The 21,909-nt window shown below is 39.1% G+C and overlaps 1 protein-coding gene across 1 annotated transcript in view; it reads right to left on the bottom strand.

The window, feature by feature from the left end:
• SH3D19 (SH3 domain containing 19) overlaps positions 1-19,477 on the bottom strand; it is a 108,114-nt gene extending 88,637 nt beyond the window's left edge. The window contains exons 1-2 of the mRNA XM_052654378.1: positions 19,368-19,477; positions 17,566-17,605 (exon numbers count right to left, since the gene is read on the bottom strand). The gene's annotated coding sequence lies outside the window, so the exon portion shown is untranslated. The remainder of the gene's footprint in view (positions 1-17,565; positions 17,606-19,367) is intronic.
• Between the last annotated feature and the right edge of the window lie 2,432 nt (positions 19,478-21,909).

Below are 21,909 nucleotides of genomic sequence, written 5' to 3'. Positions count from 1 at the left end.
GCTTGGCAGAGAAGTCCATCCTAACTCAGATTTCTAGTGGCACCCAAGACCATCCTGCTCAACTGCCACCAACGCCTATGTCACCTTAAGAACACCGATGAGATATGGCAATTGTTCCCTGGGCCATGGCTCTTCCTGTTACAAGAATTCCTAACAACAGAAATCAACTGAAATGAATGTGCGCATGGACAGATGGATGGATAGGCAGGTGGGTGGACAGACAGGCAGATGGATGGGTAGATAGAATTGTTTTTTCCTTAAAACCCTTACTTTCAAAACAGAAGATACATTATTTAGTAATTCCCACTCCCTGTATGGCCTCCTTATTTAGGTAGCAAGTATCATTCCTGTTTTATTGATAGAGCAGTGAAGAGAGGAAAGCATCCAAACACCCGAAGCTGGTATGATAATGCCACATATTTTGCTTCCAGACACTCTGTTAAACCTGGGACCACAGTTTTCCTGGGACAGATGTACAACTGTTTCAGTCTGAGTTGAACCCCGTCAGATGACATTTTAAGATTTTTCCTGGAATTTCAAGAAAAGAAGAAAGAAGGAAATGGAGACAAAAGAGGAAACAAACGTAACTACAAATGGTGAGGTTTGGATCTAAGACATTTCCAAGTTCTTCTCCTAATCCCACCTCATTCCCACAGGCCACAGCCCTGACAGCAAGGCCCTGAGAAAGACAGGATGGGGTTCCTGTGACAGAAACCCAGAGTAGCAGCAAAGGTTCCCTCAGCATCGCCACCAGCACTTGTGGGACTAGCCTTGGTGGTGGGGCAGCAGGGCTACTGGATGGTTTTAGCAGCCTGAGAAAACAGCAATGTATATAGACAATCAACACACAAGTACAAATCGGAAAGGTTATTTTCTTTCAAACATGAGTTATTTACTTCTACAAGTATCTTCAAAAGGGCATATATTTCTTGAGATCCTGAGATTTCTAGTTATTTCTAGTTCATTTGCAAGTGTCTCCTCTCAAATCAGAAAACACTGATCATCTGTCATGTTACCAAACCTAGAGATGCAAAGATGAACAGCTGCCTTCAGGTGGTGAGCCAGACTTATATAATTATGTACTATATTACAGGGTAGTCTGTGCTCCAGACAGAAGTATGCCCAAGTAATTAGGACCCAGTCTTTAGTTGGTTCTGTGATATCAAATGTTTCAAATAGTAACTTTAAGCCCCTTTTTAAAATTTTAACACAGAGATTGTGTTTTTTTTTTTTTCTCTGCTAAACACAGAGATTGTTAAATCTCTTATTCCCCCTTTAACTCTAACATTTCCTTAGAAATGTTTGTTCTCAAACTAGGACTCTGTATAAGAATAGTGATCTTTCTCTTATTCAAGTAATTCAGGCTTGATCATTTTATCCTAGATTATCTGGTAAAACAGAATAAAAGCTGCTTACTATGCTAATATTGAAAGGAATGATGCTAAAGCTGAAACTCCAGTACTTTGGCCACCTCATGCGAAGAGTTGACTCATTGGAAAAGACTCTGATGCTGAGAGGGATTGGGGGCAGGAGGAGAAGGGGACGACAGAGGATGAGATGGCTGGATGGCATCACCGACTCGATGGACGTGAGTTTGAGTGAACTCCGGGAGATGGTGATGGACAGGGAGGCCTGGCGTGCTGCGATTCATGGGGTTGCAAAGAGTCAGACACAACTGAGTGACTGAACTGAACTGAAGCTAATATTGAATTGCTGTAACTTATTTTGTCACAGTAGTTTTATATGTATTTTGGGGGGTAAGATTTTTTAAAAAATAAATTTAAAAAAATTTAAGTTTTTTTTAATAGAAAAGCTGTGAAGATTAGTTGTTTTCACACACCCCACATCCGTTCCCCTCGTTATTCACATCTTACATTAATATGCTAAGGTTATCACCATTATGCAAGCGCTTTTTTTTTTTTTTTTTTTTTTGCTGCACTGGGTTACATTGGTGTGCATATGCTTTCTCTAGTTGTGGTGAACGGGTGCTGCTCTCTAGTTGTGGTGCTCGGGCTTCTCACTGTGGTGGCTTCTCTTGCTGCAGAGCACCACATCTAGGGTGAGCAGGCTCAGTAGTTGTGGCTCACGGGCTTAGCTGCCCCATGGCATGTGGAATCTTCCTGGGCCAGGGATAGAACCTGTGTCTCTCACATTGCAGGGTAGATTCTTAACCACTGGACCACCGGGAAGTCTTGTGGTTTTTAAACACTCTGATTATGCAAACTCTGCTTTTCATGTTTTATTTGTAAGAGACTGTAGGCAGTACTAGAAAAGATCCCCTACAAGAATTAGTGTAATGTTGTCAAAACCCAAATATTTGTTTCTCACGGTGAGGTCCTGTCCAGAATGAGGAGTGAGGTCAAGCAGGCCCAGCTGTGGGGCTCACCACGGTGACTAGTGTCACTAGAAAGAGCATCTGGAGTGCTGCTTTACAGAGAAGAGCAGACCAGCAAAAGGAGGACTGAAAGACTGCCCACCTTAACAGAGTTAAAGGGAAATTAGGGAGAGCTAAAATTCCTACAGATTGTCTTTTAGGGTTTCAATTCCCCAGATTTAGTATAAACTACCTCAATCCTCTATAAATGCTTATCATACACAATAACTATTTGGTGAATGTACGTGAATCCCACTTTCAAACATGGCATCATAAGAAGCCTCACCCTGGAGAAGGAAATGAAAACCCACTCCAGTATTCTTGCCTGGGAAATCCCATGGACAGAGGAGCCTGGCAGGCTATAGCTCATGGGGTGGCAAAAGAGGTGGACATAACTTGGTGACTAAACAACAAACATCGATGTACAAAATTTTGGTTGGGTATCTTTTCATTTTTCTTGGGTAGATACCTAAATGTGGAATTGCTCAATTGTAGGGTAAAGTGCCAAAAATTAATTTTTTAAAAAAAGAAACCCCAGTATATTCATTTGATATCAAATTTGCATTCATTGATGTTTCATAGAGATTTTTTTTTTGTCATGACACTTCCTTAACATGAGGCCTACCCTAAATGCAAGTGTGGTTTTGCTTCAGGCTTAAGCAAAACAAATCTATGGGCATCTGAAGGCTATATTCTCAACAATCGCTATTATAAAACAATAAAGGGTGGTATGTTATTTACACCAAGATCAAGTCATTTACACCAAGACCATGTCTCTATGCAAATAAGGGCCAAATAGAAGAGTGGAGAGGGGAGAGGTGACTCACCCTTGTACTTAAAAAGCATCTGATAGCATTAAGGCTGTAAGTGAATCCCGGAGACACAGGGCATGTAGGGCTCAGGACTAAGGATGCTTCTGAAAGTTGTCAGACACAGAGAGTGGATGCTGAGAAGAGTTCAGAGGTTTGAGGTTCAGGTACAGCCATGCCACAACTCTGAGCATAACTGCATCATTTAATGTCAATTTTCTCATCTGTCATATAATAGCATTTGATTGGATGATCTTTATTCTACCCTCCACTATAAAAATTTTTAAATATGAAACTTAAACTCCAGTTCCACTTGGTAAGAACTAATTGCTTAATCTAACTGGAGGGAAGGACATTAGAGTTGATAACTAGTCCATTCCAATGGCAATAATAGCTAGCCTGGGTGACCTTATTGAGCACTGCTCTAATGCCTTACACCTTTTAACTCACTTATCCCCACATCCACCCTTACCTTAGGGGAATGTATCAATACTATTGTGACCCCAATTTTACAGTTGAGCAAAGAGTTTATGTTCAAGTTCTCACAGCTTGTAAATGATGAAGCCAGGATTTAAATATTGATGGTCTGGTTCTTAGACCTGAGTTCTTAGCTGCTGAATATCACTCCCTCACCTATAGCCAAATTTTGAGAGGAAGTCACCAAAAACAAAACAAAACTTAAAAAAAATTTTAAATAAGTAGAAATTGTGAATTAATTACCAAAGAACTCTGAAAATTTGTCTTTTTTCATGGACTCTTCATGACTGGAAGATTTAAATCAGAGGAAGGGGGAAAAGATCTTGAAGAGTATTAGAAGATGATTTAAGACTTTTATCACTTCTGGGATTTATTCATAATATATCACACGTCAAGGAGTATATGCAAATAAATGTTTGAAAATTCATGCATCTGTCTGTATTTGTGTTTTAGGAGATCCCACATCAGAGAGAGGTATTTGGGGGCTGGGTTTTTTTTTTTTTTTTTTGCCTTTTGTTGGTAGAAGAAAACAAGGCAAAAAAAGTCTTCTATTACTCACCAAGGCATAGATCTGCTGTCAGTGTTCATAAGACAAGCAATACATTTTCCTCTTCACACAATATATTTGTATGGCAAGGATCTGGTTTGTACATAAATACTTTCAAGTACTAATCTGCACTGTTCCTTCAGCATTACTCATGATACCCTAACCCAGGTGGAAATAAATCCTAGAGTCAAGGATATAGTTTAGGATAGTCCTAAAGCCAATGTAAGTAAGCAATTTTCATTTTTAAATTACAATATTGTTGAGATTCCTTAGATGTTATTTTATTACCTTGCGAAGTTAAAAGCAACTGAAACCCTTTAAATGTGAATTTAATAAATGGGATTTTAATTCTGAGCATACAAGGGTATCTTAGGAATTCCCATAAACAGGAAGTACAGCTGAGCTTCATGCAGCACTGAAAACAAAGTAGGTTCCTACACAAGCGCTCTTCTGAGACCATACCATCCTAGCTTCTCTCTTTAAATTTGCTACAGTTGGACCCTTTCAGTTTAGTCATCAGTATACCTGGACAGTGTTCATCAGTACGTATGCCCCAACCAACCCCAAATTTAAATAATTTTCAAGAAGAAAATTCCAAAGAGTGATTTCAGCTGATAGGAATTTTTTTCTGCTGAGAGTTTCTCTTTGGAATCTGTAACCAAAGAGAAAGCACTGGGCAAGAGATGGTGATAAACGTTTAGGTCTGCTTGTCATTCCCTGGCACATACCTGGACTGCCTGCACAAGGCAGTATCCGAGGGACAACTTTATCTCCAGGAAACGAGTTTACAATTGATGGGATGTTTGTAGTTTAGACACAATCTTACTCAGAAGCATTCAGACAATCGATATTTTCCTTGTGTTCTTTTCTTTTCTTAATTACCAAAGGGCACTGACTCTCAGACCTCCTTTCCAAAAGAAGAGAGAGTCACACACAAAGTCCTTCTTTGGCACTCCTGCCTTATTTTTGCTGCACTTAGAATTGTTGTGCAAGGGTGGGCAGGCTCACTCTGCATCTTCTGAGAGCTGCTCTACAACCGGAATGTGATGGAAAGTGACAAAATCTTGTCATGGGGCAGAACTGAATGTTCTGACAGTGTCCAGAGGAGTCCCTCATCAAAAAGGAGATGCCCAATCCTGAAATTATATTTTTGGGACCAGGTCTGATTTCCAGTTTCAAGACAATATGGAGTTTCCTTAAAAAACTAAAAACAGAGCTACTATATGATCCAGCAATCCCACTCCTGGGCCAGTATCTGGAGGAATCGGTATCTTGAAAAGATACATGCACCTCACTATTCACTGCAGCTCTATTTACAGCAGGGAAGATATGGAAGAAACCCAAGTGCCCATCAATAGATGATTCCTCAGCTATAAAAAGAACGAAATATTGCATGTGAAGCAACATGGATGGATCTAAAGAAAATCATATTAAGTGAAGTGAGCCAGGTAGAGAAAGACAAATATTACATGTATGTGGAATCTAGAAAATAATATAAATGAATTTATATACAGAACAGACTCACAAGCATTGAAAACAAACTTATGGCTACCAAAAGGGGAAAGGGAGAAGAGGAGAGAGAACTAGAAGTATGGGAGATATAAGCTACTATACATAAAATAGATAAGCACCAAGTATCGCTATACAGCACAGGGAACTATATTCAATACCTTGTAATTAACCTATAATGGAAAATAATCTGAAAAGATATGTGTGTGCGTGTGTGTGTGTGTGTGTGTGTATGAATCACTTTGCTGTATATCAGATATTAACACAATAGTGTAAATTAACTACACTTCAATTTTAAAAAGAGACAAAAAGGAAGGGTTTTATATATGAAACGACCGAATCTGGATCAACAGTAGGGTTCTGTTAATGACACACCAGGTCATTGGGCTTCTAAGTGACGATTTAGCAATTCTGTCCACACTAAGATTCTTCCAGGAATTAGTACACTTTTATGGTTTACAGTCTTATGCAATACATTTGAAGAATGTGACACATGCTCTGCCAGTAAGGGAATGCATGTAAATAAAAAGTTAAAGTCCAGTTGTACAAGGACATTTATCAATTGGGGTGAAATCATAACCTAAGGGCAAACTGAAATCCAAAGATGGATACAAAGTTCACTCAAGTAAAGGCTATTTAATACAGCTTTTATAAGACTGTGTAGATAACTACTTCTAAATTATATTGCAGGAAAGCAAAGAACTGACATAAAATATAATCCAAGGGAAAGAGAGAAAAGAATTAGGATGAAAAAATTTAAGAGCCAGGATATCCATGAGCTCCTTGGATGCTGAGAAGTGGGTGGCCACACATGTCAGTCTTGAGGAAAAGCAGCAAATACAGGACCAGCTGCTGTTCCAGTGAACTGCCTGCTGATAGTTTAATTTGAAACAACTTCAGAGAAGCCCCCATACTAAGCAGTACGGCAGTGGTAGGCCAGCTGATAAACCTTTTCAATTACCCAACTGACAGACCATATCAATGCTTCATTTTCATTCCCATCACACTAGGGGAAAATGCTAAAGTCACATTTCTGAAAGCCATAGTAAAAAATACATATTCTCTGTAGAATGACATAAAATGTTAATAATCCTTTCATATCTCTGATTGCAAAAAGATTTTTCCCTACAAAACCTGTATACACTGTAATTTTTCACCTTGTTTACATTACAGATGCTACAGCAAAAAATGATACTTCTCTTGTAGCTTAGAAAACATAATGCCAAAAAGTAATTACACACAAGCTATAGTTTATAGAGGTACAGGAATCAAAACATATGGGTAGGGAAATGCGATAGAATTATACTAGTTAAACTAAGCCCAGTGGAGCATGACATTTTAATAGACATATAAGCAAAAACAAGTTAAATCTTTTGCTTTTAGCTAATCTATTTAAACCATAATGTGATAACGGTAAAGCGTCAAAATAAAATCCTAACATCTTTATAAGACCAACAATAGGGTTGTTGTTCAGTTGCTAATTTATGTCCAATTCTTTCTGACCGCACGGGCTGCAGAATGCCAGGCTTCCCTGTCGTTCACTACCTCCCAGAGTTTTTCAAATGTATGTCTATTGAGTCAGTAATGCTGTCTAACCATCTCATCGTCTGCCGCCCCCTTCTCTTTTTGCCCTCAATCTTTCCCAGCATCAGGGTCTTTCCAGTGAGTCGGCTCTTCACATCAGTTGGGCAGAGTACTGGAGCTTTAGCAACAGTCCTTCCAATGAATATTCAAAGTTGATTTCTTGTAAGCTTGAAGTGCATGGGGTCACAAAGAGTCAGACACAACTTGGAGACTAAACAACAACAACATATACATCTACACTACACACAGATATAACCTCATTTCTTCTAATATTTTATTTCAGTATATACTAAATATATGTATAGAAAGTAGACTAGGATAAACAATGAACCAGTCTCCTTTATGGAGAAGGCAATGGCACCCCACTCCAGTACTCTTGCCTGGAAAATCCCATGGATGGAGGAGCCTGGTGGGCTGTAGTCCATGGGGTCGCTAAGAGTCGGACACGACTGAGAGACTTCCCTTTCACTTTTCACTTTCATGCATTGGAGAAGGAAATGGCAACCCACTCCAGTGTTCTTGCCTGGAGAATCCCAGGGACGGGGGAGCCTGGTGGGCTTCCATCTATGGGGTCGCACAGAGTCAGACACGACTGAAGCGACTTAGCAGCAGCAGCAGCAGCAGCAGCAGTAGCAGACTCCTTTAATAACAGTTGCTTGTAGAACAAAGACAGACACCACATATTTCTGTACTACTAGAAAGTGTTTTCAAGTGTTACTTGTTTAACTCTTGGGTAAAAAATCAAAATAAGGTAAAAACCCACAGAGCAATAAATAGTGCCTTTAGTAGATGGTAAAGGAAAGATAAGAATGCCTTCCTCAGTTATTAGTACAAAGAAATAGAGTAAAACAATAGAATGGGAAAGACTAGAGATCACCTAAAGAAAATTAGAGATACGAAGGGAACATTTCATGCAAAGATGGGTTCAAAAAAGGACAGAAATGGTATGGACCTAATAGAAGCAGAAGATATTAAGAAGAGGTGGCAAGAATACACAGAACTATACAAAAAAGATCTTCATGACCCAGATAATCATGATGGTATGATCACTCACCTAGAGCCAGACATCCTGGAATGCAAAGTCAAGTGGGCCTCAGGAAGCATCACTACGAATAAAGCTAGTGGAGGTGATGGAATTTTAATTGAGCTATTTCAAATCCTAAAAGATGAGGCTGTGAAAGTGCTGCACTCAACATGCCAGCAAATTTGGAAAACTCAGAAGTGGCCAAAGGAAAAGCAGTGGAAAAGGTCAGTTTTCATTTCAATCCCAAAGAAAAGCAATGTCAAAGAATGTTCAAACTACTGCACAATTGCACTCATCTCACACACTAGTAAAGTAATGCTCAAAATTCTCCAAGCCGGGCTTCAATAGTACATGAACCATGAACTCCTAGATATTCAAGCTGGATTTAGAAAAGGCAGAGGAACCAGAGATCAAATTGCCAACATGGGCTGGCTTATCAAAAAAGTGAGAGAGTTCCAGAAAAACATCTATTTCTGCTTTATTGACTATGCCAAAGCCTTTGACTGTGTGGATCACAAAAAACTGTGGAAAATTCTGAGAGAGATGGGAATACCAGACCACCTGACTTGTCTCTTGAGAAACCTGTATGCAGGTCAGGAAGCAATAGTCAGAACCAAACATGGAACAACAGACTGGTTCCAAATAGGGAAAGAAGTACGTCAAGAGTGTATATTGTCACTCTGCTTATTTAACTTCTATGCGGAGTACACCATGAGAAATGCTGGGGTGGATGAAGCACAAGCTGGAATCAAGATTGCTGGGAGAAATATCAATAACCTCAGACATGTAGATAACACCACCCTTATGGCAGAAATCAAAGAAGAACTAAAGAGCCTCTTGATGAAAGTGAAAGAGGAGAGTGAAGAAGTTGGCTTAAAACTCAACATTCAGAAGACTAAGATCATGGCATCTGGCCCCATCACTTCATGGCAAATAGATGGGGAAACAGTGACAGACTTTATTTCTTTGGGCTTCAAAATCACTGCAGATGGTGACTGCAGCCATGAAATTAAAAGATGCTTACTCCTTGGAAGGAAAGTTATGACCAACCTAGACAGCATATTAAAAAGCAGAGACATTACTTTGTCAACAAAAGTCCATCTAGTGAAGGCTGTGGTTTTTCCATAGCTGAGCATGAAGAATTGATGCTTTTGAACTGTGGTGTTGGAGAAGACTCTTGAGAGTCCTTGGACTGCAAGGAGATCCAACCAGTCCATCCTAAAGGAAATCAGTTCCGAATATTCACTGGAAGGACTGATGCTAAAGCTGAAACTCAATACTTTGGCCACCTGACTCATTTGAAAAGACCCTGATGCTGGGAGAGATTGAAGGTGGGATTAGAAGGGGATGACAGAGGATGAGATGGTTGGATGGCATCATCAAGTCGATGGACATGAGTTTGAATAAACTCCAGGGTTTGGTAGATGAACAGGGAGGCCTGGTGTGCTGCAGTCCGTGGGGTCACAGAGTCGGACACGACTAAGCAACTGAACTGAACAGAGTAGAGGGAACTACAGGTGTAGACCATGAGTAGAAATGGGAGCAGTGTGTGGTCATGGTTTTTTTTTTAATATTCTCAATTACTTCTTCCTTTTCATTTTCCTCTTTCAGAAATAATCAAAGAAAATTTCACTCAATTTTATGCTCCTTTCCTGTAAAAACACTATTATTGGTGCCACAGAATTCAAGAAAGTCCTCTTAAAGGTTTTTAAAATTAATTATGAAATTTTTCAGGATTCAAAAAGAGTTTAGATAAACAAAGCCCAAAACTGAGCCATTTAATATACACCTGACGCTCCCTGTGTACCCCTTTTTCATCCATTCCTTGGATAAGCAATGTCCTAAATTCACTATTTATCACTTCCATATGTACTTTTTTAATACTTTTAATTTACTTTTTAAAGTTTTTATTTTGTATTGGAATACAGCTGACTAACAATGTTGTGATAGTTTCAGGTTAACAGCAAAGGGACTCTGTCATACATATACATTATCCATTCTCCTCCAGACTGCCACACCATACTTTTACTTTAAAGGTACACATATACAAGTTATATATGTGTAGCCATAAAAATATACAATAACGAATACGCTGCTTGTGTTTCACCTATGACAAAGGGAGTCAGCAAACTGTTTTTTGCATCTGGAGTTGACAAACTTTGTCTATAAGGGGTCAGAGGCTTAGAGGGCCCTGTGGCTTCTGGTGTAACTAGTCAGCTCTGCTGCAGTGATGTGAAAGCAGCCATAGCTAGTATGCATACAAATGGGCGTGGCGGAGGTCTGATAAAACTATTCACAGAAATAGGTGGCAGGCCAGATTTGGCCCGTGTGCTGACCTCTGGTTCATATATATGGTATCATACTGAGCTATCTTTCTTTTATGACTTGCTTTTTTTGTTTTTAATTGATGTATAGCTGATTTATTGGGTTGGCCAAAAAGTTCATTTGGGTTTTTCATAAGATGTTATGGAAAAACCCAAATGAACTTTTTGGCCAACCCAATACAATGGTGTGCCAGTCTCTGTTATCCAGCAAAAGTGACTGAATTTTACACATATATATGATATATTCGTTTGTAAACACTCTTTTTCATTGTGGTTTACCCCAGGAGACTGGATATGGCTTCCTACACTTTACTTTTATCACCCACAATTCTGTTTTTGAGATTTATATATGCTGTCACATACAGCTGCAGTTCCCTCAGTCCAAGGAGTCCTACTCCCAGCATTCCTGGACACAGCTCCTTTGGCACAAGTGAAAAGTATTTCTCTGGGGTACTTAATATCTGCTGGGTTATATGGTCTGGCATTTCCAACTTTACCATAGAGTGCTCAGTTACTCTCTAAATATGCTGGATCAAATTATTCCCTCACACACTTGTAATTGTCAATCTTTGAGATTTCTGCACCAACTCAATGGAAGTGAAATGAAATCTCATCATCACACTGGTACACATCTTCTTAGTATTAGCAAGCTAAAGCTTCTTAGGATTCATCTTTTCTGAGCTCCCTGCCCTTGTTCTCCTGAGCTATTTGTCTTTTCTTCCTGATGTGTATTTATATTGGACACTAACCATTGTTACCTGTGTGTGTTTCGGTAACAACTTGTCTTTTCACATGCTTTTGCTGTCTTCATGTGCATAAGTTTTAAAGTTGCACATAGTCGAATTTGTCCATCTTTTTCTTTATGGTTTCTACTTGTTTAAAAACATATTCCCTACTCCAGCATCATAAAGATATTCTCATGTATTTCCTCAAAATGTTTTACTTTTATGTATTTAGATTCCACCTCACATGATAAAATAAAGCAAATTCCATCTAGAATTTTTTTTTTTAATACAGGTAATCAATTGCTCTTGCACCACTTGTTGACATGTGCACTTGCCCCACTGACCTGTATTGCCAGCTCCATCACAGCACCGGACAGAACCGTGCATGCTGTGCTCAGACGCTCAGTCGTATCCAACTCTTTGTGACCCTACGGGCTGTAGCTGGCCAGGTTCTTCTGTCCATGAGATTCTCCTGGCGAGAATACTGGAGTGGGGGAGCCATTTCCTCCGTCAGGGGACCTTCCTGACCCAGGAATAGAACCCACATCTCTTATGTCTCCTGCGTCAGCAGGCAGGTTCTATATACCACTCACGCCACCTGGGAAGCCTAGGTGTATCTTCGCTGGGCTCTGCATTCTGTTCCTTTGACCTGTTTCTCCACTGACAAAACAGTCTTAATTGCTTGCAAGAGTCCATCTCCCAGTTTTGATCGTCAAAGTTGGTTATTCTTGTTCTTCCTTATAAATTTTAGAAAATTTTATTTTTGTCTAATTTTTGAATAATTTTTGTAAATTTTCCTGAAATTCCATCAATCTTTATAAACAGGTATCAAAGGCTTTAAAAAAGACTAAGATTCAAAAGATAATTTCTGAGAAACAGGTTAAGGGTTCTCTGTTCTGCTGCCTTATCTTTTCTGCTATAAATTATTTCCTTGCAGTATGTAAAACCTTTAAGACAAAGTAGCTTATTTCTCAGTCGCCATAAGTCATTGGGTCCTATTATTCAGACCTGCTGGGGTGGTAAAAAAAAGTTCCTAATTTTCCATTGCTGGCACTGATTACCACAGGGCTTAACTTTATTGTCTTTAGCTCCTACTTCCCTCTCAATTAGTTTCCCAACTGCCATTCCATAGTATGTTTTTCTAGATGTTATTAGTGCCTGTGTCTGGGAAAGGAAGTTATAAATTCAGAGAAATTTTAAAAATCCTCTATTGTAAGTTTCTCACTTGGAGTTTTATAATGCATTTCAGTATATCAAAGAACCTCAGTAAAAAAATATGTCTAATTTTGTTTTAACTCACCATTTTCAAATTTTTTCATGCAGTATTTATTTACTTCTTGCATACTGATTAATATCCTACAAAGAAAGTTCCATGGGACATCAATTTGGGAAATGGTATATTTAAAATAACAAGGAAAAAACAAGAATTCAGATATTTCTGACTTCTACACAACAAACCAATCAAAAAGCACCCAGCAAGCCTCTGGGAAATGCTTAAGTGATGCTTTTTTTAGCCTGGGGTCTTAGTGTTGACCTATACCTAATAAAACTTTTCCTTTCATTTGACAAAAGTTTTACTTTCCTTTTTATTTCAGCACTGAAATGAAAGAACAGGCAGCCGTCCCAGATTTATTCACCTCTCACTGTGAAAGCTATAGGAGTATTTGGCCTTATAAAAACACAAACCAAAGGAATGCATCTCTCTTATGCATGCTGGGCATTGAGCCCATGTTCTTGCTGCCAAGTGGCCTGAGGAGAACCAAAAAGCACACCAAAATTAAGTGACTTTTGTTTATTTTTTTCTCCCCTCTGCCCTGTTTATGCAGCAGGTATTAATCTGGTTGATGCACTGCTGGACTGGCAGGGTGGCCCTGCTCAGCTAAGGACAGCAGGGGAAGAGCAGGTCACTGCCAGTCTCAGCAGACACCTCAGACAGAGGACACTGGCCTTTCCTGGAAAACACTTCTTTCTTACAGGGCATACTCCTCACTGCTGTAGTAACAAGCACTCAACAGCAGTCATGTGCAAGCTTTTGAGAGTCAGGTTCTTTCCAGTCAACAAGGAAAAAATATTGGCATTCCCTGTCCCTCTTCGAACTACATCTGACATTTATTCAAAAATTTTTTTATTAAGTGCTTACGGTGAACCAGGCATGTTACCATGACCAGTATCACAGTCCCGGAGGGCCTGAAAGTATAAATTAGAGGTTGAAGGCTGAGTACCACGAGCACCGCCCGAAGTAGAACTGCAAAGACTTGGATCCTGACGTGAGCGATTGGGAATGTAAATCCCAAACAATGGGCACTCTGTGCTCCACAAAGCTGGAGACCTTTCCTTGCTTTCTGCGGTATCCTGAGCCTGGATTAGGGTCTCGCAACAAATATTATCGGCTATTGAATGAGCAAGGGCTGGAGCCGTCTAGAATCATGATTTAGCTATGCATGAAACTTCTCCATTTTATCCCCTCCACTAGCTTGTCCAGCTTTTCCTTGACAGTGTCCCCCACAGATTCCATTCCATCCTTGACCTGCTATGTCTGGAAATCCTTCCTCACATTGTGCAGAAATCCACTCTCTCAACTCTGCACCCACAGATGTATATTTTACCCCCAGGACAACACAGGCCGTACAGACCCACTCCCTCACTGCACTGTGTGTGCTTAGTCGCTCAGTCGTGTGACTCCGTGGACTGTGGCCCGCCTCTGGCCACGGGGATTCTCAAGGCAAGAATCCTGGAGTGGGTTGCCATCCCCTTCTCCAGATTCCCTCCTCTACTACTTCTTGTGAAATTTCAAGTCTACAGAAAAGCTAAAGGAATAGTACAGTGAACACCCATATATACATTTCACCTATTCACCAATTATTAATATTTTCCTGTATTTCCTGTTACATCTTGCTGTTTTTAATGTTCATCAATTATTTGAGAGTATGCTGCACACATAAGCCTGTGTCGCCTCTAATACATCTGCTTACATCTCCTAAGAATAAGGACATTCTCCCACATAACAGCTTTCCAAGATACACCTAATCAAAGAAATATTAACCAAAAAATCTAAAATAAATTTCGTATTTAAATTTTCTTAATTATCCCCAAAGCATTTTTTTTAAATCTGGATTTTAAAATTCCAGATTAAAAAAAAAAATTGTCTTTTAAAATCTGAAATATCTTTCTAGCCTTTTTGTATTTTTTCATATTATCTTGTTTTGCCCAGGGTTCCTATGACATAAACGATATCTATGTGCATTGCTAAAGCATCAGCTGGAGTTGGTTGTCTCACCTGAGAGTGAGACAGACGGTGATAGGTATACAAGCTGACCACTTGATTAAGAATGTGATCACCAGATCTCTTCACTGACAAAGGTACATTTTTCCCTTTATAATTAAAAACTTAAGTATTTCTTCTTCTATTTGGATTTTTAAAAATCCAGTGTGTTAGAATCTATTGTCATTAAAAATTTTTGCTACTCAAATTGTCCCATATTTGGACAATTGAGCCTCTTAAAGCTGCCTCCTAGGCCTTTTTGACATGACCCCGCTGGTTGAGCACTTCCTACCTTCCTATCAGTAGGGTCCAGGCTTACCCAGACTTTCCCTTTCCCAGGATCTGGGATTACCTATTCCTCCAAGGATCCCTTGTTCTTCCTAGCAATTGGGAGCTAATGCTGGGAACAGCAATTATGAGAACAATTTTGCTAGTCTCTTCTACAGCCCTTCAGGTGTTTGAATCCAGTTATTTCTGTCTTATACCCCTTCCCAAACTTCCAAACCATGGCTAACTTCTCCCAGTTCCTTAAATAAGTCTTCCTGTGACTTAGCTTTGACTTCTACCCAGCTCTTCTCTTTCACTTTCCCTCTCCCAGCTCAGCTGTGGTCTTCTATCCCAGTGGTTCCCAACCTGGCTCTCCATCAGAATCACCTGCCACTTCTTTAATATACAGATTCCCATGATCTACTCACTCCACACCTACTGAATGGGAATCTCTGGAGTAGATGATAGGATTCTGCTTTTAAGTACCTCAATATTGACAGAGCCAGTGCAACGCACACTTCAATTTCTCAAAGCCTTGTGGGCCCAGAATTGAACAGCAAATCAAAAGTGTGGTCTAGAGCTATCACTTTTCTTATACTGGACATTATAGGTCTTTCAGCATAATTAAATCAATGCCGACATTTTGGGGGAGGTGGAGGCAACAACATGAAATTTTTGACTCTTAATGAATGGATTTATTTATTTATTTTGTTCCTGTTGGCTGTGCTGTGGAGCTTGAGGGATTTCAGTTCCCTGACCAGGGACTGAACCTAGGCCATGGCAGTGAAAGCCCAGAATCCTAACCCCTAGGCCACCAGGGAACTCCCCTCATGATGAATTTATGAACAATTAAATCCTCAAGGTTTTTTTCAAAAATATTGTTAAGTCACCTCTCCCCTACTTGTTCATGCTCCATTGATCTTTCAGCCGTAGGGGTAAGGATTTACATTTGTTCCAATTAAAACTCATATTGCTTAATTCAGTCAAACCTTCAGTATGTCAGAGGTCTTATGGATCCTGATTTTATCATCCTAACTATTTTTTACCCTTTCAACTTTATGTCACTCACAGTCAAGCATGCTGTCAAAGTCCTCTTACATTCTTTTTTTCTATTAAGTATTTAAAAAAACAATCTTACACATTCTATGATTATGGCTATCTAACTGTATGTGTTTGTCAAAACTCATAGAAACACACACCAAAAAGAGTGAATCTAACTGTATGTGTTTGTCAAAACTCATAGAATCATACACCAAAAAGAGTGAATTTTAATATATGTGAATTATACTCCTCCCTAAAAAAACTACCTTACATCCCAAACACTTAGCTGTATTTTCCTCCCAGATTAGATCTCAGTAACTTACTTTGATTGACAATCTCTGCAAAATGTACTGGAGCTTCCCTGGTGCCTCATATGGTAAAGACTCTGCCTGCACTGCAGGAGATCTGGGTTTGACCCCTGAGTTGGAAAGATCCCCTAGAGAAGGAAATGGCAACCCACCCCAGTATTCTTGCCTGGAGAATTCCATGGACAGAGGAGCCTGGTGGGCTACAATCCAAGGGGTCGCAAAGAGTCAGACACGACTGAGCGACTAATAACACTATCACAATATAAAATGCAAAGAAAAAGTGATGAAATGTGGAATAAGGTGAAAATGATATTAAAAAGTTACAATCCTTCACAGAACTAGGTTAAAAAATAAAAAAAGATCTGTCATTCTTGCCTAGAGAGTGGAAGTTAGACAGTTTTCCACATATAAGTTTGACAAGTGTTAGTTGCTCAGTTATGTCCGGTTCCTTGTGATCCCCAGGACTGTAGCCCCCCAGGCTCCTCTGTCCATGGGATTCTCCAGGAAAGAATACTGGAGTGGGTTGCCATTCCCTTCTCCAGGGGATCTTCCCAACTCAGAGGCTGAACTCGGGTCTCCCAGAGTGCAGGCAGACTCTTTACCATCTGAGCCCCTTCCATCCCATAAGTTTGACAGGGATTTCAAACACACTCTTCAGTGTTGGTGAAGCTCTCATAGGACACGCTTCTCAGTGTGAATAACGGGCTGAAGGGGCAGAACTTTCCTGGCCATTCAAAACTGTCTAGTAAGAACTTAAAGAATTCAACTGCAATATATATATATCTATATGTGTGTGTGTGTGTGTGTGTGTGTGTGTATTTATACCAATAAGCTCTAGAAAGAATTAATTACATCAAATTTTTAGCAGTAGCCAGCCATTTCCAGTTGATGAAAGACATTCTGTTTTTTTTAATGATTTCTACTTTAAAAAATAATTTTTAAATTTCTATAAGCCCATGCTAGCTTTATACATAATTAGAAAAAAAGCAGTACACATTTATAAAAATACCAATTAAAGAAAGTGGAGGGAAATAAACCACAGAAGAAAAGAAACAGGGATAAAATAATTTTCTGTAAAAATATACCTGTCATTGATACAAATTCTCAAAATAAAACATGTCTTCCAGGTAGTCAATAATTTTATAAAGAATGTTTGTTCTGAGAATGAACAGTATGTCCCTTGTGAAGCCTGAGGGCCATGGAAGATTCAAAGATACAGTGTTTCAAAAAGGGACACTTGCACTTCTTCCAAATAATATTTCCTGAAAGAAAAGCTTTATACAGTTATTAAATACTATAACTATAAATTCATACCTTGAAGAACGGTGCTCTGGTTTATTTCGTTCGTTTCGATCTGTAAAGAAAGAAGAGAGTCACATTTTAAAATGCTCTTTAGAAGTCTTAGAAAAGAAGTTCTTAAATACCAGCTGCCATACCATCAGATTTCACAAAGGACTGTTCAAAGGTTGCTGTGTCTTCCCCTACATAAGACTCTCCTTCAGAGTTGAGAGGATTTGTCTGACAGAGGAGTTATGAAAGATATAAAGAAGGACAGGCATATAAAGTTTTTACAGTTTGTTAAAAATCATCTACTTAGAAAATATATCATTACACATATTATTTCATTTTCAAAGATCTTTGCTGTTTTAAACACTTTGCTAAAACCAAAACAAGTTTAGCTGAGGAAAGAAAGTAAGGAAACTGAAAAGCCACAAATTACTCAGCTCAAAAGAATCATTCCATGAATCATGGTTGGCAAAAGCTTCTAACAGGATGGGGAGGGGAAAGAAATGAGCAGTCGGCTACATCTGCAAATACACTGAGACCAGTGCAGCCTCCTCCTTAACTCTCTATCACCCAGAACTTTTCAGAAGTTGGATTTCCATGTTTCACAGAAAATTAGCTCTAAAGGGCTATAGGGCAGTGGCTCTCAACCAGGGGCGATTTCGCTCCTCCTCCCCAAGGGGACACCTGGCAATGCCAGGAGATGGTCTGTGGTTGTCACAGCTTAGGAGGAAGGAGCTACTGGCATCTGGTGGGTAGAGACCAGGGATGCTACTAACCACTACAAGAAAGAATAATCTCACCGAAAATGTCAACAGTGTTAAAATGGAGAAATCCTGCTACAGAATAAGAGGCCAGAGCCTAGCTGCTAGACGTTTTCAGAAGTGCCTCTACGTACTACTCTAAAATGTGCTTCATCAACATGAAGACGATTATATATAAGAGAAAGAACCACAAAACTCATAGGTTGTCCTTTTTTTCTGACTAATGATTTTTCCTTCAGTATATGCTTAAAAATAAATGAATGAAGTAGAAAGATAGCAGTGTTATGAAAAAACTAAAAACAGAAAGCAATGGGTAAAAAAAAAAAAAAATAGAAGCAAGCAATGTGTAAAACCACAATAAAATCCTATAGAATGACTTTTAAAAATCCTATGCAAGATTATCAAAAGGTAGTTTTCGAAACTATCTTCTGAATTAACACTAACATGATACAATTCAATGGCTAAACAAGATTAGACTGGAATGCTTTCTTCCCCCCTTAATTTTACTGCTGACGCAGCAGCATAAGGATAACGAAAACATTCTCTAAAAGTTCTGAAGAAATTTTATGAAAAAATTATGAAAGAATACGAATCAGATTTACATAGTTAAATATAAATTCTTTCTGAATGAGTACTTAATAAAAAAGAAATGTCTTTTTAAACCAAGGAGTTAGCACACAAGAAGATACTGTTCTCTGAAACACTGACAAGGAGAAAGATCCACAATAAAACATATTTGTTTAGCTAGAAGGCTCTCCCAGACACATGAGGTTAATAGGCTTCTGGTTCCAATTTCTCTACACAGTGACTTAGTGTTACTGCCACTTTTAAAACTTTTAATTTAACTTGGTTTACCCCTCCTCTAAATAAAAATCTAGTTTTTCATTTGTTGAGTACTATAAAATTTAAAGTCAGGAATACAGCGCACATGTTAAACCATTTTTTGACTGTTCCTCTTCAGCTTTTAGCCTGTTAGTTTTGCTAACAAAAGTAAAGTATACTGTCTCAAAATAAAGCCAGAAACTAGATGCACATCAGCTATCCTCATAACAAAGTAACAACTCTTACCTGTAACTAAGATGAGCTAAGTCTGCCCGAAATACAATTTGCTGTGGCTGGTGTCTTAGTTTCATACAGCTTATTTAGGCGCGTAATAGTGAATTCCCCTACAAATCTTCCTAGACATACAACACAAAGGAGGAGGGGAGAAACAGAGTCACGATGCAGAAACGATGCCTGTAAACAAGACTCGGCCTCCAAGGTTCCCTGCAGGGCCTGCTCTGATTGGCAGATGTGCTGTGATCAGTCTGCACAGCTGGAATGCAGCCATTCAGGAAGCAAATGGCTCATAGTTCTCCTTCATTCTTGGTTAAAACAGGAAATTCTACCAACATTCTAATATTTTCTGCTCTAAGAAAATACAAATATCTTCCCACTGTACTTCCCTACGGAGAAGTAATTAAAATTGGAGAAATTAACTTGATAATCTGTTGGAGGACATTTTAAACGTTTCCTCCCAAATTCACTCTTAGTGTACATGTGTTACATTTCCGCATAAATATGCATACACAGTGCTTATAACATGTTACTCCTAAGACCCATATATTTGATCATTTGAGGGTAAGGGTAAATTATCCATTACTTATAGTATTCCCTCATCATGGCTCTTGGCAATGGAAAACAAGATTCATGTTCCTGGCTTAATCTTTTTTCTTAAAATACACAAATAACTGGACTTCACATTTTTCCATAAGCCATCTTTTAGCATGCAAACATATAAATATGTACTGTGTGCGTGTTGTGTGTCTACATTTTAACATACTTATTTTAAGCAAAGTAATTCTCATGACAGCCGAGACTATTGTGCAATTGTCAAGAAATACATTAGTGTTAATGCTGAATTTCTGGCAAAATAATAAGTGGTTATTTTGATCCAAAAGCTGAGACTGAACAAAACAAAGCACTGAGGGCAGATTCAGAATCTGGATCTTGCCAACGACAATAAAACATTTGGATTAAAATTCCCTTAAGAGAAATGAGAACAGATCTATCGCAAACATGGACATTTCATCTTGACTATATACAGTGCTTTAAGCATATGGTTTCTATTTATTCAAATCAAGTATACTTTAGCATATTCCCCCCAATTTTTCAGAGTTCTAAGTTTTCAATAATTATGAGAGAAAATACTTGCAAAGGCTTCCCAAATCTTTACATACTTAGATAACTTACTAGCCCAAAGCCTCAGCATTTCCACAAAGAAAAGAGTTATTAAAAATAAGAATGGCCTTTTTCAATTATGGTTTTCTCAGGGTATATGCCCAGTAGCGGGACTGCTGGGTCATATGGTAGTTTTATTTCTAATTTTTTAAGGAATCTCCATACTGTTCTCCACAGTGGTTGCATCAATGTACATTTCCAACAACAGTGCAAGAGGGTTCCCTTTCCAGCATTTACAGTTTGTAGATTTTTTTGTTTTGGAAGACAGCCATTCTGAACAGTGCGAGGTGATACCCCATTGTAGTTTCAATTTTCATTGGCAGAAGCCAACACAATATTACAAAGCAACTATCCTCAATTAAAAATAAATTCAAAAACAGAATGGCCTAACTCGAAAATTTAGTTACCCCACGCTGCACATTTCCTGTGGACAATGCAGTAGCTCCAGGGACTGAGCAGGCTGGCAGTATACTTTCAAGGTGAAAGTTAGCATGGCTGGATGGCTGTGTGAAAGTGTGCAGCTCTGTAGGCTTAAGTCACTCATTCTCTTTCTCTCTCACACACACACACATACACGCCATGCAAGAGAGAGAGACCTTAGATTTCCTGCTCCCGCTCATCCACACCTCCTGGTTAATAAAGATAATTGAGGAAATGGAAGAACACCCTGAAAGAACAGCAAAGGCAGAACACAGGCAGAACTGGTGCAAAGGGTGTTCAAGACGGTGCATGTGTGGATGGTGTAGGGACAACTGAGGAAACAATGGGCACATCAAGAGGGCCAAGAATCAGTTCAGCACTGGGAAGCTGCCATGGGTCTGAGCACTCCAGGTGACCAGATTTTCCTGCCATGATGACTCCTGGTCCTAAGTAATCTGGACATGCAGGATCCCAATGTTTACATATTTAGATGGTATACCCCATTGTAGAAATAGGCCCTGATACTGGCAGGGACAGCGTTTTGGAAATGGAAAGACAGATTCTACTGAGGCTAATTATTCAGGGTGATTCTGAATCTAATAATATAACACTTTGAAATGAAGATAACAAAAATGTAGATGTCCTCTTTTGCTTTGATTACCATGGCCAACTCAGAACTTAGTAGAATCTACTCTAAGAAACGTGGGCTTTGAGGATCTGGCTCTAATCAATTAACTGGAGAGAAAAATCAAACCCCATTGGGTCAGGACTTATACTACTAATTCAAGTGGGAGACAAAAGGTCCTAAGTCATTCTTTGAAATTAGTGGGAAGACTCAGTTCCCAGGAGTGAAAATACATAGTCACACTCAAAATCGAGTAGGAATCTCTCTTGTATTTCATGTTGGAGTGCTAATATCTCTCTTTAGAATGACTATTATTTGTGAAGGGATTACGCATCAGACTTCCAA

The sequence above is a fragment of the Budorcas taxicolor genome, chromosome 17 (genome assembly GCF_023091745.1).
Source record: "Budorcas taxicolor isolate Tak-1 chromosome 17, Takin1.1, whole genome shotgun sequence".
Classification (NCBI taxonomy): Eukaryota; Metazoa; Chordata; class Mammalia; order Artiodactyla; family Bovidae; genus Budorcas; species Budorcas taxicolor.
Note: the sequence above shows the minus strand (reverse complement) of the source record. Positions and strands in the feature narration are given on the sequence as shown.